The sequence below is a fragment of the Symsagittifera roscoffensis genome, chromosome 7 (genome assembly GCF_963678635.1).
Source record: "Symsagittifera roscoffensis chromosome 7, txSymRosc1.1, whole genome shotgun sequence".
NCBI classification, from domain to species: Eukaryota; Metazoa; Xenacoelomorpha; order Acoela; family Convolutidae; genus Symsagittifera; species Symsagittifera roscoffensis.
This window is the reverse complement of record NC_087068.1, coordinates 3909048-3925561: the sequence shown is the minus strand read 5'-3', so window position 1 is coordinate 3925561 and position 16514 is coordinate 3909048. Positions and strand designations below refer to the sequence as shown.

At 36.6% G+C, this 16514-nt stretch overlaps 1 protein-coding gene across 1 annotated transcript in view; it reads right to left on the bottom strand.

Annotated features, from left to right (window-relative positions):
* The window catches only part of LOC134852177 (U4/U6.U5 small nuclear ribonucleoprotein 27 kDa protein-like), a 332923-nt gene that overhangs the window by 260767 nt on the left and 55642 nt on the right, over positions 1-16514 (bottom strand). The gene's annotated exons all lie outside the window — the stretch shown is intronic.

Here is a 16514-nt window from a genome sequence, read left to right as displayed (position 1 = left end):
CAAATTCTGCCGAAAATTGAAGTCAGAAAACAAGAGTGAATGAACACGTGAAGAGTGAAATAAATTAGCAATTACTGAGTATTTTGAGGAATCTGAACCTGACCAATTCAACCGACGCAAACTCTTAAGCTATGGCGACGGTAACATTAGCAAAAAAAGTTATCAATAACATTATACAATAACGACTGATAAAAACAACACTAGTCGTTTCTTTATAACGACTGAAGCTAATTTCTTTATATGAAGCGTGTGTAAACTTAAGAATCACCTTGTCTGAGAGGCACAGTGATGCGGCTTTAGCAAACATCTTCTGCACTTACATTTCGAAGATAACAGAGCTGCATGTAACAATTAGAATACATGTAACCAATGAGAAGAATAGTAAGGAACAATTTGGTTTTTACAGGAAATTAATCCAACAAACTATTTTTTTTGGATACTCAATGGGATCGAATCAACCGTGCCAAAAGGTAGATGAAAGCAGTTTCCCTTCATATGAGTTAGTGCATTTTTGAACTGATTTAGACCAAGTTCGCTGATCATACCTTGAAAATCTCATTCAAAAATAGTTTTTCCAGAATTGGTTTGCCAATTTATAACAGAGAGATTAATACCACCCAAAACGAATTTATAGGAAAACGATCCGTAGCGGTGAGATGTAGCGTATGTCTTGAATGAGTGATGGTAAGCTGTAAGGTATGTTGTTATTCAAATAGTTGATTCATGATAACGGGAACTATGATGAGGATTGTAGAATAGGAAAAAAACAACAATTTTTTTCCATGCGAGAGACAATGTAAAGTTTAGATTCGAGAGGTCACCAATCAGATATTTTTTACCCGATACAAAAAAATTTTGCCATGATCACCATAAATTCGAACACATATTGATACAGTTTGATAAAAGAAACGAAGGTTTCGTTGGATAACCAAGTCTCCGGGAGCAAAACAATGGAAGTATTTTTGATAATCAGTGACTCAATGAGAATTTGTCGTTTTTCGTAGCTGCATTTTGATTGAAATTCAGATGTATGTAATTTACTTTCTCTAGTCAAGGAGCGGATTCAATATTGACGGCTTTACCGTTATAGAACTGCTGCAGTTGCTTAATCCGCAAATATTTATTCTCGTTTCCCTCCGCATTAAACATTTTTAGGCAAGCGATTTTTTTCGATTCCCCTGTCGGAACTTGAAGGAAATTTTTTACTTTGAGATTAGAGCTTTTTGAAAATCACTGAAGAATAACTTGAGGTTTTCTAACTAAACAAAGAATTTTGATATTTTCAGTTCACAGATCAACAAGAATTGGGTCACTGGATTCGAGTTATCTTAATGTTAAAGTTAATGTTATTTGAAAAATACTAAAAAAAGACTACTCAATCTTTTAATAATAATGATTTTTCATTCAGCAGATCAAAGGAAAATGGATCAAATGACGCGAAATAAGATTAAATTTTTTTTTTGAAGAATACTGGTGGATAACTTGAAGATTATAAGAATTTTAAAATGTTAAATCAAAAACGTTGTCCTACATTATTTTATATCACGCATGTTTTGTTAGGATTCTTGACTGAATTATGCATAATGGTGTTTTTTTATTTGTAGATCTTTGGACTTTGGTAAACAGACCCAAATTGTAGTTTTAACTGCTGCTGTTTGAAGAACACTGAAAAACAACAAGAACTGACTGAATTGAATTGAGATTGAATTTGAAAGTGAAGAACGAAGAGTCGTCTATTTTGAATAGTATCCTAAAATTTTCATTATTTCACAGGACATGTCGATTTTTGTTTTGGCTCAGAAGTTTTTTTATCAGTATTAAACTTGGAATTGTCAAAACAAGACCAGTTTTTTGCAAAGAATTATTTTTTGCAAGAATGACTTCTGGCTAGCAAGGTCCTCTGTTTTCGGTCTAGCTGTTGGAGCAAGCAGAAAATCTTCTTTTAAATTGTAAATTAATTTGTTCACGTGAAAACTCAATTAAAAACGCATGTTAATTTTTCCATGAATTTTTAAATTTTTCTACCCGCGGTTTGTGCTAACCTATTTATCATTAAAACATTTTTCATACGATACAGTCGCTGTCCGAGGTAGCCCTTCAAATGTTAGAGCAAAAACGCCTCAATACTCGTTTAAGACTTTGGAGGCTCTTGTCAAGTGTTCATGGATTCAGTGCAGTTCGAACGGTGAACGTCTCTCATATTTGTCAGCTGCACTCAGTCTTCAGTGAGACTTCGCAATCGATCTAAGCACTCGGAAGAACCGTACAAAACGATTTGGGGCATTTCTTTCTCTTTGAGAACCTCAATCCTCAATCTCAGAAAGCATGGGAAACTGTCAAGTATGGGGTTGAAGCTCTTGGCTTCAATCGACTGATAGTGGTCTTATATAACAGAGTCAGGTGTTTAAAGATGTTTGAAGGACCTCATTCCAGATCCCATAAAGCTGAGCGAAAGTCGCAGATTTTTTATACAGAAAAGAAACGATCTCACAAGAATGGCTTCTCTTCACCAGAGTGTAAATTTCAAACCAAGACAGACATCCAATTTGGTAGTGTGAGAAACACCGCTCATTGACAACATCAGAACGAAACTTTTTTGTGACCAGCAACAGGATGTGCTTCAATGGTTTGTCTGCTAGTCACGATCTTCTGAATCACCGAGCAAGACTGTTAAAAAGAAGCGGCATGTATCTCTTCATGGCAGCTCTAGTCAGCCTAGTCCGCGTCTCACACGGGCAAAAGATGGCTTTCAAACGAACTAGAACCATCAAAGTTCTTTCAAAGCAAACGTCAAAGTTTGATCTCAGAATGGCCGAACTTATCACTTTGGGGCGCTCATTGATGATTATGCTAAAACGGACGTTATCACTCTGCAAGCCATGCATCGGCTTGGTATCAAAATAACAGAAGCTCAAATTCGCATAATTGGAGTGAATCAGAAGAACGCTATGTCTACCCATGGATGAATTAATCTCACAATTCTACCAAAGTCTGGTAACAATTTCAAAGTTCCGTGTGGTGTTGAAAAACATCACGGATCACGAGTTTCCAAGAAAGCAAATTGTAGCCACCGACCTACGAGCAGCTATCTATGCCAAAACAAACTTCAGACGCATGAACCCATTTTTATTTTAGCTGCCAAGTCACCAGAGAAGACAGATTGCATTCCAAGAATGGAAAACTCCTGAACTGTGTCTTGACGTCAATCAAAACTTTGCATTTGTAGGTAGATGTCAGCGAGTGGAGTGAATCAATGATAGCACTTGTTCGGATAGGATAAACTACTTTCGTGGCCAACCGCATTGCCATAGTTCAACAGATGCTACCATCGGACTCATTTAAATCCAGCGGATCATATAACTCGACCAGTGACAGCAGCTGTACTACAAAACTTGCAATTTCTACATAGTAGTTTTTATCTGCATTTCTGCTAAAGCAACTTACTTGGATATTTCAAAAGCCTTGGTCACTGTAGAATGCTTAAACTGTAGTCTAGTGATGTTACTCCAAGTTTTAAAAAAGGTAAGGGCAAAATTAGTACACAACCAACGTTATGATTGCGAAAAATGTCGAAGAAAAAAGATGAGAGATAAAAATAATAAGTTTAAAAACATTTTAGATCAAAAACAAAACATCAAATTTTAAATTGAAAAACAATTGTAAACCCACCAACTCCTCTTTCTCGTCATTCTTCCAAACTCATCCTCCAGATTTTTCCTATAACGATACTTTCGGATCCTTTTTTTTCTGCACCACAGAATCAGGGGCTGCATCCACCAACTCCAGCCGCCAAAAGACCACCCGATTCTCCAAGTTCACCTTTTCCACCTTCTTCGCCATTGCCACCCTCCCAGAAATAATGCTCGACAATTGCATTACATCCGCTTTCTTCTTGCTACTTCTGAATTTCATCTCCCTGTGAAATGCGAAAAGTTTGATCAAAGATCAACGGTGGCGGAAATGTTCAAGCAAGCAAAGCAAATTTAACTGATAAGATGTTTTTTCTAATGTAAACTCACATAAAAACGCATGAAAATTGTCTCATACTTTGTTCTATTTTTTTACCCGCGGTTTGTTTTAACTAATTTATTAATAAATTGAAATTTTTGCCACAAATGCAATTCAAATTCTTCAAATGCTAGAGAAAAGTGCTTCAAATGCTAGAGCCCAGATAGAAAAAGTCGTGTAACCCTTTGAGCGCTCTTGTCAAGGGATCATTGATTCACTGCAATTCAAACGGAAACCGTATCTCAGCTTTTTTCAGCTACACTCAATCTTCAATGGGACTTCTCAATTGATCAAAGCACTCGGCAGATCGGTAGAAAACAATTTGTCGCAATTCATTCTCTTCGAGAACCTCGATCCCGAATTTCAGAGGCTTGGGAAACTCCCAACGAGATTACGGAAGCTCTTGAGTTTACTCGACTCAGAAAACAGACTCAGGTAATTAGACGTGATTCAAGTATCTACTTCCAGACCCCATCAAACTGAGCATGAGCAGCAGATATTCTTAATAGAAAAGAACCGATCTCACAGGAATGGCTTCTTTTTACCGGAGTGTAAATGTCAAACCTTCCAAGACAGACATCCAGTTTTGGAGCGTGAGAATTAACGATCAATGACAAGATCAGAACGAAAGAATTTGTGACTAGCAATGGGATTAATGTTTTTTAAAAAAATGTTTTTTTTTTCAATTTGCAGATCAACGGAACTGGTCACAGTTTGATATTGAAGTATGACATCTACTTTGAAGGCTCTTGTACTTGTTCTTTATGTCAGGTTTCTTCTTTGACTGAATGGTGTTTCGATTCTAAAACTAAACATTCAAGGTTTTTTTTAGCTGATTCAATTGAATTGTTCAACTTGTATAATAAGCGAAAGTCGGAATGTGCTATGAACGCAGTTTTTAACTGAACAGAATGCTGAATATGTTCTAGGAAACTTTGTGGAAAAGACTATCGAGCGTAAAATTTAAGAATCATTCAGAGCAACGAGTCAGAGGAAAATGAACTCAATCCTACTTCAAAGCTAGACAGTACTAGTCTAAACTTAGTTTAAAGTTTTGCGTGCACAGATTCAATTCAATCTACAACGAATCTCTTGAAAACAGCAACCTCTATTCTAAAAAAATTTTAGGGAACCTATTCGTCTATGGAACAAGCGAAATTATTTTAATATTTAATGCCTGAAAAGTTTTTTTTCAAAAATTTTAGGGTTTTTGCTTCAAAATTTCGAATAGCTTTCTTATACAACCTTTCCATGGACCAATTTGTTCCAATAAATATCTCAAACTTGCTTTGGAAATCTTTACTTTTGGCAAAAAGGATTCCGTCTATCAATTATCTTAGATTTTTCCGAATTTCCTTGCTCCTTGCTCAATAATTGTTTTGTAAATTGATTTGTTCACGTGAAAATTCAAATAAAAACGCATATTAAATTTTTCATACATTTTTAACTTTTTCTACTCACGGTTTGTGCTAACCTATTTATCATTAATACATTTTTCATACGATACAGTCGCTGTCCGAGGTAGCCCTTCAAATGTCAGAGCAAAAACGCCTCAATAATCGTTTAAGACTTTGGAGGCTCTTGTCAAGTGTCCATGGATTCAGTGCAGTTCGAACGGTGAACCTCTCTCATATTTGTCAGCTGCACTCAGTCTTCAGTGAAACTTCGCAATCGATCTAAGCACTCGGAAGAACCGTACAAAACGATTTGGGGCATTTCTTTCTCTTTGGAAACCTCAATCCTCAATCTCAGAAAGCATGAGAAACTGTCAAGTATGGGGTTGAAGCTCTTGGCTTCAATCGACTCATAGTGGTCTTATAAAACAGAATCAGGTGTTTAAAGGTGTTTGAAGGACCTCATTCCAGATCCCATAAAGCTGAGCGAAAGCCGCAGATTTTCTTCACAGAAAAGAAACGATCTCACAAGAATGGCTTCTCTTCACCAGAGTGTAAATTTCAAACCAAGACAGACATCCAATTTGGTAGTGTGAGAAACACCGCTCAATGACAATATCAGAACGAAAGGTTTTTGTGACCAGCAACAGGATGTGCTTCAATGGTTTGTCTGCTAGTCACGAACTTCTGAATCACCGAGCAAGACTGTTAAAAAGAAGCGGCATGTATCTTTTCATGGCAGCTCTAGTCAGCCTAGTCCGCGTCTCACACAGGCAAAAGATGGCTTTCAAACGAGCTAGAACCATCAAAATTCTTTCAAAGCAAACGTCAAAGTTTGATCTCAGAATGGCCGAACTTATCACTTTGGGGCGCTCATTGATGATTATGCTAAAACAGACGTTATCACTCTGCAAGCCATGCATCGGCTTGGTATCAAAACAACAGAAGCTCAAATTCGCATAATTGGAGTGAATCAGAAGAACGCTATGTCTACCCATGGATGAAATAATATCACAATTCTACCAAAGTCTGGTAATAATTTCAAAGTTCCGTGTGGTGTTAAAAAACATCACGGATCACGAGTTTCCAAGAAAGCAAATTGTAGCCACCGACCTACGAAATCCCAGCAACTACATCTAGCGGATCCAGCTTTCAACAAGCCCAATATAAAAGATCTTCTTGAAATAATCTGCCTGGACAATCCGTCTACACACATCTTGTGAAGTCACGCAACAACGAGGAAGGAACTAATTTTTTAAACCGACACGATTCTTGGCTAGACAGTCTCAGGTGTTGCTGCTACCGAAAAAAAAAACACCAACAAGTTGACAGCATTTTTTTGGCAGCCCGTCCACCACATTCAACAGAGTCTGGTAAAGGAAAATTTTCCCTCAGCTCCTGATTACCACCACTCTTACAACGAGCTTGAGTGTATCCAAAAAAGGATCCCCAATAACAAATCACAGTGGATCTACGACGAAGTCACTCATGAATTCTGCCCGATATTGGACATTCAGTACGGTTGTTCAATTCCAATTAAACGAAGCTACGCCAGAATCGTGGAGTAGAGAACCAAAAAACGACTTGTTCCAAGAAATCTTTGACGCTGGCCATATCGAGAAGGTACCTGAGCCAGATCAATTTCCGCCAGTCGGGAAAGTATTTCATCATGCCTCATCAAGCACCTTGGATTTCAGATTCAACAACAACAAAACGCAGGGCTGTTTTTAAAGTATCAGCTCTGACTGCAGCTCTATAGATGGCGCAGCTTCAAGTAGTTATCACGCCTTACGAGTTTTAAGAAAAACCGCCGACGAAACAAAAGATGAACAGGCACAGCTAGTATTCTGCGAGTCATTCTACGTGGATGACTAAATCGGTGGAGCATATACTGAGGACAAAAACTGCTTGCAAATTCGGAAGTGGGCAAACAAAGTTGTCATGAACAGTAGGGTTGCCATGAACGATACACACGACAATCTGAATGAAAACGAATTTTTTTTTGAGCAGAAGATGACCACAGCGTCAAAAATCTTAGGCCCAAAGGACATGAAAATTCCACTTGTTTCCAGTACCGTGTCTGAATCACTTGAAATCAATTAAGCCCATATACAAGGCCCATGCCACTCTGCGAACCTTATCAAGCCAGCCAAAGTCTAAAGTGTTGATTTTAAAGCAAATCCAGTTCCAAATCCAGAAGCCTTCTACAAGGATTTTTCACACGAATCAAGACGACTTCAGAGGAGCCCTAATGTGGTCAATTTCAGGACAAAGGTTCAGAATGAAAAGTTCCAAAATCAACCATGCCAAAAAAATGAGTTCCACCCAGATTTGTTCAAATGACAGAAAACACGAACAAAACTCCATCCAGCATACTTTGGTCGGCTGGAACACGCTGAAAAGGAGAAGTACATATAGAAGTCTACCTAAAATGACGGGGGAGCAGCTCATCAGCTTTGCCCAAAGCATTTTAGCACTTAAATTTGGTCGCCGATTGATAGCAAGCAACTTATGACGAGTTTTTGATCTGTTCAGACTAGGGACCCCTGTATTGAGAAAGCCGAAGATTCTATTCCAAAAAACACGGCATGAAGATTTGGCTTGGAGTTTTGATGTAACGTCACATATAGCGCACCAATCCCACCACTGGATGGATAAATTCGGTCTTTTGTCATCTCTGACTGTACCTCGGCACTTGCCCAGGGATACCTTTCAGCAAGTTGATCTTTATCTCTTCTGCGATGCATCGGAGATGGCTTATGGAGCAGCTATCTATGCCAAAACAAACATCAGACGCATGAGCCCATTTTTATTTTAGCTGCCAAGTCACCAGAGAAGACAGTTTGCATTCCAAGAATGGAAAACTCCTGAACTGTGTCTTGACGTCAATCAAATCTTTGCATTTGTAGGTAGATGTCAGCGAGTGGAGTGAATCAATGATAGCACTTGTTTGGATAGGATAAACTACTTTCGTGGCCAACCGCATTGCCATAGTTCAACAGATGCTACCATCGGACTCATTTAAATCCAGCGGATCATATAACTCGACCAGTGACAGCAGCTGTACTACAAAACTTGCAATTTCTACATAGTAGTTTTTATCTGCATTTCTGCTAAAGCAACCTACTTGGATATTTCAAAAGCCTTGGTCACTGTAGAATGCTTGAACTGTAGTCTAGTGATGTTACTCCAAGTAAAAAAAAAAGGAAAGGGCAAAATTAGTACACAACCAATGTCATGATTGCGAAACATGCCGAAGAAAAAAGATGAGAGATAAAAATAATAAATTTAAAAACAGTTTAGATCAAAAACAAAACATCAAATTTTAAATTGAAAAACAATTGTCAACCCACCAACTCCTCTTTCTCGTCATTCTTCCAAACTCATCCTCCAGATTTTTCCTATAACGATACTTTCGGATCCCTTTTTTTCTGCACCACAGAATCAGGGGCTGCATCCACCAACTCCAGCCGCCAAAAGACCACCCGATTCTCCAAGTTCACCTTTTCCACCTTCTTCGCCATTGCCACCCTCCCAGAAATCAAGCTCGACAATTGCATTACATCCGTTTTCTTCTTGCTACTTCCGAATTTCATCTCCCTGTGAAATGCGAAAAGTTTGATCAAAGATCAACGGTGGCGGAAATGTTCAAGCAAGCAAAGCAAATTTAACTGATAAGATGTTTTTTCTAATGTAAACTCAGATAAAAACGCATGAAAATTTTCTCATAATTTATTCAATTTTTTACCTGCAGTTTGTTTTAACTAACTAATCAATAAATTGAAATTTTTGCCACAAATGCAATTCAAATTCTACAAATGCTAGAGAAAAGTGCTTCAAATGCTAGAGCCCAGATAGAAAAAGTCGTGTAACCCTTTTGAGCGCTCTTGTCAAGGGATCATTGATTCACTGCAGTTTAAACGCAAACCGTATCTCAGCTTTTTTTCTGCTACACTCAATCTTCAATGGGACTTCTCAATTGATCAAAGCACTCGGCAGATCGGTAAAAAACAATTTGTCGAAATTCATTCTCTTCGAGAACCTCGATCCCAAATTTCAGAGGCTTGGGAAACTCCCAACGAGATTACGGAAGCTCTTGAGTTTACTCGACTCAGAAAACAGAGTCAGGTAATTAGACGTGATTCAAGTATCTACTTCCAGACCCCATCAAACTGAGCATGAGCAGCAGATATTCTTAATAGAAAAGAACCGATCTCACAAGAATGGCTTCTTTTTACCGGAGTGTAAATGTCAAACCTTCCAAGTTAGACATCCAGTTTTGGAGCGTGAGAATTAACGATCAATGACAAGATCAGAACGAAAGAATTTGTGATTAGCAATGGGATTAATGTTTTTTAAAAAAATGTTTTTTTTTTCAATTTGCAGATCAACGGAACTGGTCACACGTGCTCGAATTATATTTACAATTACTAATTTTTGGTGAACACTGAAGAGCACGTTTTTGAATACCGACTAAACTGAGTTTGATATTGAAGTATGACATCTACTTTGAAAGCTCTTGTACTTGTTTTCTATTTCAGGTTTCTTCTTTGACTGATTTGTGTTTCGATTCTAAAACTAAACATTCAAGGTTTTTTTTAGCTGATTCAATTGAATTGTTCAACTTGTATAATAAGCGAAAGTCGGAATGTGCTATGAACGCAGTTTTTTACTGAACAGAATGCTGAAGAAATGTCTACAGAAATGTCTACAGAAATTTTTTTGAGCAAGCTTTGTAAGAACCTAAGCATATGCACTGAGGAACCCAGAGCAGGCAGTTTTTTAAAACAGAGAATCTCCCTGGCAATACAGATTGCGAACGCCGCTTGCGTACTCGGAACAATAAATGACAAAATAACTTTCGACGAAATTTTTTATTTTTAACACTTGTATATGATATTTTCTCGTCTCGAGTTGCGTGTTCTTATTGAAGAAACGTAACCCGTATCGACTTTAATTGAAAAGGACTTAAACACATGTCATCTTCTTTTATAATTATCACATCCATATCTAGAAAATTCCAAGGCACTCCTGACTGTAACCTCGGTTACTATGATACTTTTGAAAAAAAAATGAATACATCAATACTAATTGTCTCCTTTTTATCATTATATTTCCTTATGTTGAAAATTCCGAGAATTTTCACTGGATAATGTGATGAAGGACTCCTGATTCTTACCTCGGTTACTATGATACTTTCGACCTTCTGGTTGTCAAAGCGTCGGCTTTGTTACCTCAGCGTGGATAACGGTGACAACGCAGAGGCCTACCTTGTGGCTTACTTGCCGCAAAGTCAGCCTCTTGTCAACCTATCGTCCGTAAGTCTACGTTTTGTCGGCTTAGTTGCCACAACGCGAACGTAAATCTGGTAGCGCCTGACTTGTGTAGTTTGAAATAGTAAGAAGTGAATAAAGCCTATTGAAGAAATGTGTGTTTTTTCGCTAAAATAGTATCATTCGGTATGTAGTTATTATTATGAACGCAGTTTTTAACTGAATAGAATGCTTAATTGGTTCTATGAAACTATGTGGAAAAGACTATCGAGCGTAAAATTTAAGAATCATTCAGAGCAACGAATCAGAGGAAAATGAACTCAATCCTACTTCAAAGCTAGACAGTACTGGTCTAAACTTAGTTTAAAGTTTTGCGTGCACAGATTCATTTCAATCTGCAACGAATCTCTTGAAAACAGCAACCTCTATTCTAGAAAAAATTTTAGGGAACCAATTCGTCTATGGAACAAGCGAAATTATTTTAATATTTAATGCCTGAAAACTTTTTTTTCAAAAATTTTAAGGTTTTTGCTTCAAAATTTTAAATAGCTTGCTTATACAACCTTTCCATGGACCAATTTGTTTCAATAAATATCCCAAACTTGCTTTGAAAATCTTTACTTAGTGGCAAAAAGGATTCCATCTATCAATTATCTTAGACTTTTCCGAATTTCCTTGCTCCTTGCTCAATAAATGAAAACTAAGAAAAAACCTGAAAGTCACTTCAAAGGTTCCATCAGAGCAACAGCTTGACATTCAGTTCTCTTTTTGAAATCATTTTATTTATCATCTTAAGCAGCTTGCTAAGAAAAATTTAAATTATTCGCGAAATTTTCCAGTCTAACAAATAACCCGAAATGATCAGAGTGTCATAGTTCAAAAAAATTATATCTTTCGTGAACCATATCAGTCTATGCAATACTTGGGAAAAATTAAAAAGTTTCGTGTTTGGAATAGCTTGCATGTGAAACTGGAACATTTCGCAAACCAGCTTGCTCTGTGAAGAAACTTGAAATTTTTCATTCACAATTTGCATAGCTTACTGTGAAAAAATTGAACATGTTGCCAACTGATTCGCTTTTCAAAATACTCTGAAATTTTCCAAAGTTTTCATGCTTGAATAGCTTGAGTAGAAAAATTTCAGATTTCAGCGAAATCTTTCGCTCTATAAAACATTTTGATGTTTTATCACTTGATGAGCTTCCATATGAAAATCTTAAGCTGCACCAACCGATTTGCTTCTGGAAACATTTTCAATTTTCATAGCTTGAATAGTTTGCTTAGAAACCGTATTTCGGGAACCGATTCGTTCTACGAAACCTTAATTTTTTCAAACCGATTTAGGATATGGCTTAACTTGAATTTATTCGAAATTTTATTGCTTTGATAGCTTGATCAGAACAAATTTTTTTTAGGGAGCCGATTGGTTATTTGAGGCGGGCTTGCTAGTATTTCATCTATTGTTATTGATTATGTGACTTTTGTACATAATATTAATTTTACATTGTTAATATATTAGTAGTAGTAGTAATAAGAATTCTGTGGTTCACACAAGGTGTTTGGACCCCGCCATGTTCTCGTTTCATATAGCAGTTTTTTTTCTGCAATTGTCGTCGTACAATCGCAAGCTAATTTCCAAGTGCACTTGTCGCTCTCAATATATTGCTCGAATTTCGACCAAAAGATTTTGAGAAGTCGTTGTTTCAAGCCAATCCCTTCGCTTAAATCGATTCCAACACATTCGCAAGTCGACAGGTGTAGTACTTGAAGTTCAGTTCGCATTTAGTTTTCCTCGGACGTCTCAGCTGAAACAAATTGGCGTGCGATAACTCTGTGTAATATGGTATGTCTAGATTACACACCTCATAACGTCCCAAATCAGTTTTGAAAGCAACAGCAAGTTGTTTAGCTGAACATACATTAGCAAAGGAAGAATCCCTAGTACTTTCAAGTTTTCTTTGTATGGGACACTATTAACGCAAATCCATTTTTACTGCTTTTGGCTGAAGCGTCTCTAATTTGGACGTTACGTAGTTATTTAAACCAAAAAACGGACTTGCGAAAAAAATCTCGGGGATTATCATTAATTTGAATAAATTTAGTTTTGCTACTCTGTTTAAATTCAATATTTTTCTTATGATCGCGAAAATTTTTTTTTTTGCTTTCAAGCCTGCTTTGTTATTGTGTAGATTCCAGCTCATGTCATTTGGAATTATGTCCCCTAGATCTTTTTGAATGTCCACTAAATTAACTTCCGTATTGTTGAAGCAAAACTGGTTTGCAGTTTTAGTAAAGCTCACGTGGGTGCTTTTATCAACATTGAATGGCATATTATTTTCGACTGTCCAGTTGTATATCGCATTGAAATCGTTTTGAAATTCTTCTTTAGCTAATCCTAGGCTGATTTATTTTGCATCATTGGCGAAATGTAAAAGTGTGACATTTTGGCAAAGAGAGGGCAAGTCATTAATAAAAATTAGGAAAAACAATGGCCCGAGGATGCTGCCTTGGGGCACTCCGCTTGTCATGGGCTTTGGATCTGAGATTTCGCTGTTCACTTTGACAGATTGGTACCTGTTTGATAGATAAGACTTCAATAATTTAATCAAATTTCTACCTACTGGTTCTTCTAGAGGATACCGTGGTCAGATCGGTCGAACGCTTTATTGAAGTCCGTGGAAACGGTCTTCATATTACTCGCTTTGCCCTGACTTTTGTAGGCTGTCTGTAAAAAAGTTATTAGCTGTAAAAAAAAGTTAATAGCTGTGGATTTATTTTTCCGAAACCCAAGTTGTGAACTATGAAACATAGGTGTTAGATGTTCATATAATTTGTTCAGTCTGGAAAATGCCTAGTTTGAATAATTTTTAAAAAATTCGATAGATAAAATGAGATAGAGATGCTTGTGTTTTAATGAACAGTACTGGCGCAAAAGTGTCCGGGCCTTCACTTTCATTCGTGTTCAACGATTGACATATTTCTTGTATCCGAACTCAGTAAAATTAATTGTATGAAGGACTGTAATGGAATCAGGATCGGGTAGTTCTCAAAACGTACACGATTCATTGTACACAGAAGCGAAAAACTTCGAAAAAAAATCTGCCTTCAATTGATCGGTATCGGCGGTCTCATTTTTGTGTTTCAGTATTCTTGGTAAGCTTGACTTATGAAAAGCTCCAAAGTATTAAAAAAACTTTTCCCGTTGATCGCTCTGACGCAAGAGACTGCTCATAATCGGCTTTTTTTTTTCATTTCGGCGTTCGTTTCTGTCTGCTCAATTAAGTGCAAAACTTTTGGATGAGACTAGGTATATTCCTTTCGAGCTGTAACTAAACGTTTAATAAGATTCGAAGTCGATTGACTTATCCATGGCGGCAAGGATGATCTATGTTTTAAATTTCAAACATTTTCGCAACTATGTGCATCGTCAGGATTTTTTACTATAAAGTAATCTAAATGACAATAAAACATCAATTTACAAATGTTATTTACAATAATTCACATATAACTTGGTTCTAAACCATCATGTTAAAAAATTAGCCAATCCCAGTTGACCTCTAAATTACTAATAAGTTTAAAATACTTTCAACCTCTAAAATTAATTATACATTTTAAACTAATTTGTCTGGAAGTTTCTGAGTCATAATTTCGATTTAGACGTGTGCGTTTTAAACAAAAAACCAAGAATATTTTGGGACTAAATTTTCAGTGTTAACTCCCTGCTCCTAAACTCTTCGCGCGTGTTCAAGCCCTGTTTCTCTTTCCTGATATGTATTGCCTCGAATGTTAACAATTTTGTTTGGTTGTTTGACCTATCTATAATTTCCCATCTAAGATCTGCTCTATTTCCCTCAAGTTGGCATTGCTGAAGGTGGAGGCCTACCGGTGAGTCTGCTTTCTTGTGTTCCTCAATTCTTGTGGTCAAACAGCGGTTATGGCTTCAGAAAACTGAGGTCATTGCTAGACAGAAAACAGAGGGCATTGCTAGTCAAAAACAGAGCTTTTTGCTAGAAAACTCTCTTGTTTTGGTATTTTTAAGACTTATTCTTGACGGAAACTTTCGAAACCAAAGAAATACTAGCATTCCAGCTTAATCATGAAATCATTCGTTTTGAAAATAATTTAAAATACTAAACGCAAAAGTCGTAGCAATAATAATTGCTGGTCAAATTACCCCTCAAAAAATTGGTGCAACATGTCATCAATTAAAGAAACTGAAAAATCATTTTTGGAAGAAAAAGAGAATCTTGAAGTTTATCAAAATGTTAAGTTTAAGACTGCCTCAACTTGTACTCTCAATTTGCTCTTCACCAGCAATAAAATCCAGGTAACAGATGTTCATACCCTAGACAGTAATAGTACATTAGGAAACTTTCAAACCATTATCCGGTCGAAATCGCTATCAGCGTAGGGTTATCGAATCTTATGCGTAGTAAGTTTAGTAAAGAATCCATATTTAGTTATCGCAACGGTGATCACGATTTACTCACTGAGCGTATACTAGAAAATCATTTTGACTCTTACTGTTGGTGAAAAGTAAATGTGATACTAAATCATTGGTATAGTTGGTTATCCTCGCTAAAAAAGTATTCCAAAGCGGACTAAACATAGATCTTACGTATCGATAAATAAAAACACTTTAAAAATTCCCTATACATTGATGAAAATCATTAAAATCTTTTATACTGGCCCTTTAATGGGAAAACAGTTGGAATTTTGAGCTCTTTGCTTTTTGGTTTATCACGAATTAACAAGTAAAGTTGAAGAAAGTTTTGCTAAAAAGTAAATTTCAATTGTTTTCGCAACTATGTGCATCGTCAGGATTTATTACATTAAATTAATCTAAATGACGTTAAAACATCAATTTATAAATGTTATTTACAATAATTTACATACAATTTGGTTCTAAACCATCATGTTAAAAAATTATCCAATCCCAGCTGACCTCTAAATTACTAATAAGTTTAAAATACTTTTAACCTCTAAAATTAATTATACATTTTAAAATAATTTGTCTGGAAGTTTCTGAGTCATAATTTCAATTTAGACGTGTGCGTTTTAAACAAAAAACCAAGAATATTTTGGGACTAAATTTTCAGTGTTAACTCCCTGCTCCTAAACTCTTTGCGCGTGAAACAACATGGGTTTCGGAAAAATAAATCCACAGCTATTAACTTTTTTTTACAGCTAATAACTTTATTACAGACGCCTACAAAAGTCAGGGCAAAGCGAGTGATATGAAGACCGTTTCCACGGACTTCAATAAAGCGTTCGACCGATCTGACCACGGTATCCTCTAGATGAAGCAGTAGGTAGACATTTGATTAAATTATTGAAGTTTTATCTATCAAACATGTCCCAATCTGTCAGAGTGAACAGCGAAATCTAAGATCCAAAGCCCATAACAAGCGGAGTGCCCCAAGGCAGCATCCTCGGGCAATTGTTTTTCCTAATTTTTATTAATGACAGGCGGAAGAATAAATCCACAGTTATTAACGTTTTGTACAGCTAATAACTTTTTTACAGACAGCGTACAACAGTCAGGGCAAAGCGAGTGATATGAAGACCGTTTAAACGGACTTTAGTAAAGCGTTCGACCGTGCTGATCACGGTATCCTCTAGATGAAGCAGTACGTAGAAATTTGATTAAATTATTGAAGTCTTAAAAACTGAAAATTATTTGCAGACCAATCCGATAGTCAACAAAGTAGTTTGCGGAAAATTGTATTCCGGGAAATCTGAGAGTAAAATGTCCCGAATACGGCAACAGTACTGGATTATGACTGGCTTTGGACTAAGAAGTTGCATGCACGAACATATCTGGCCGGGAAAAAAGCGA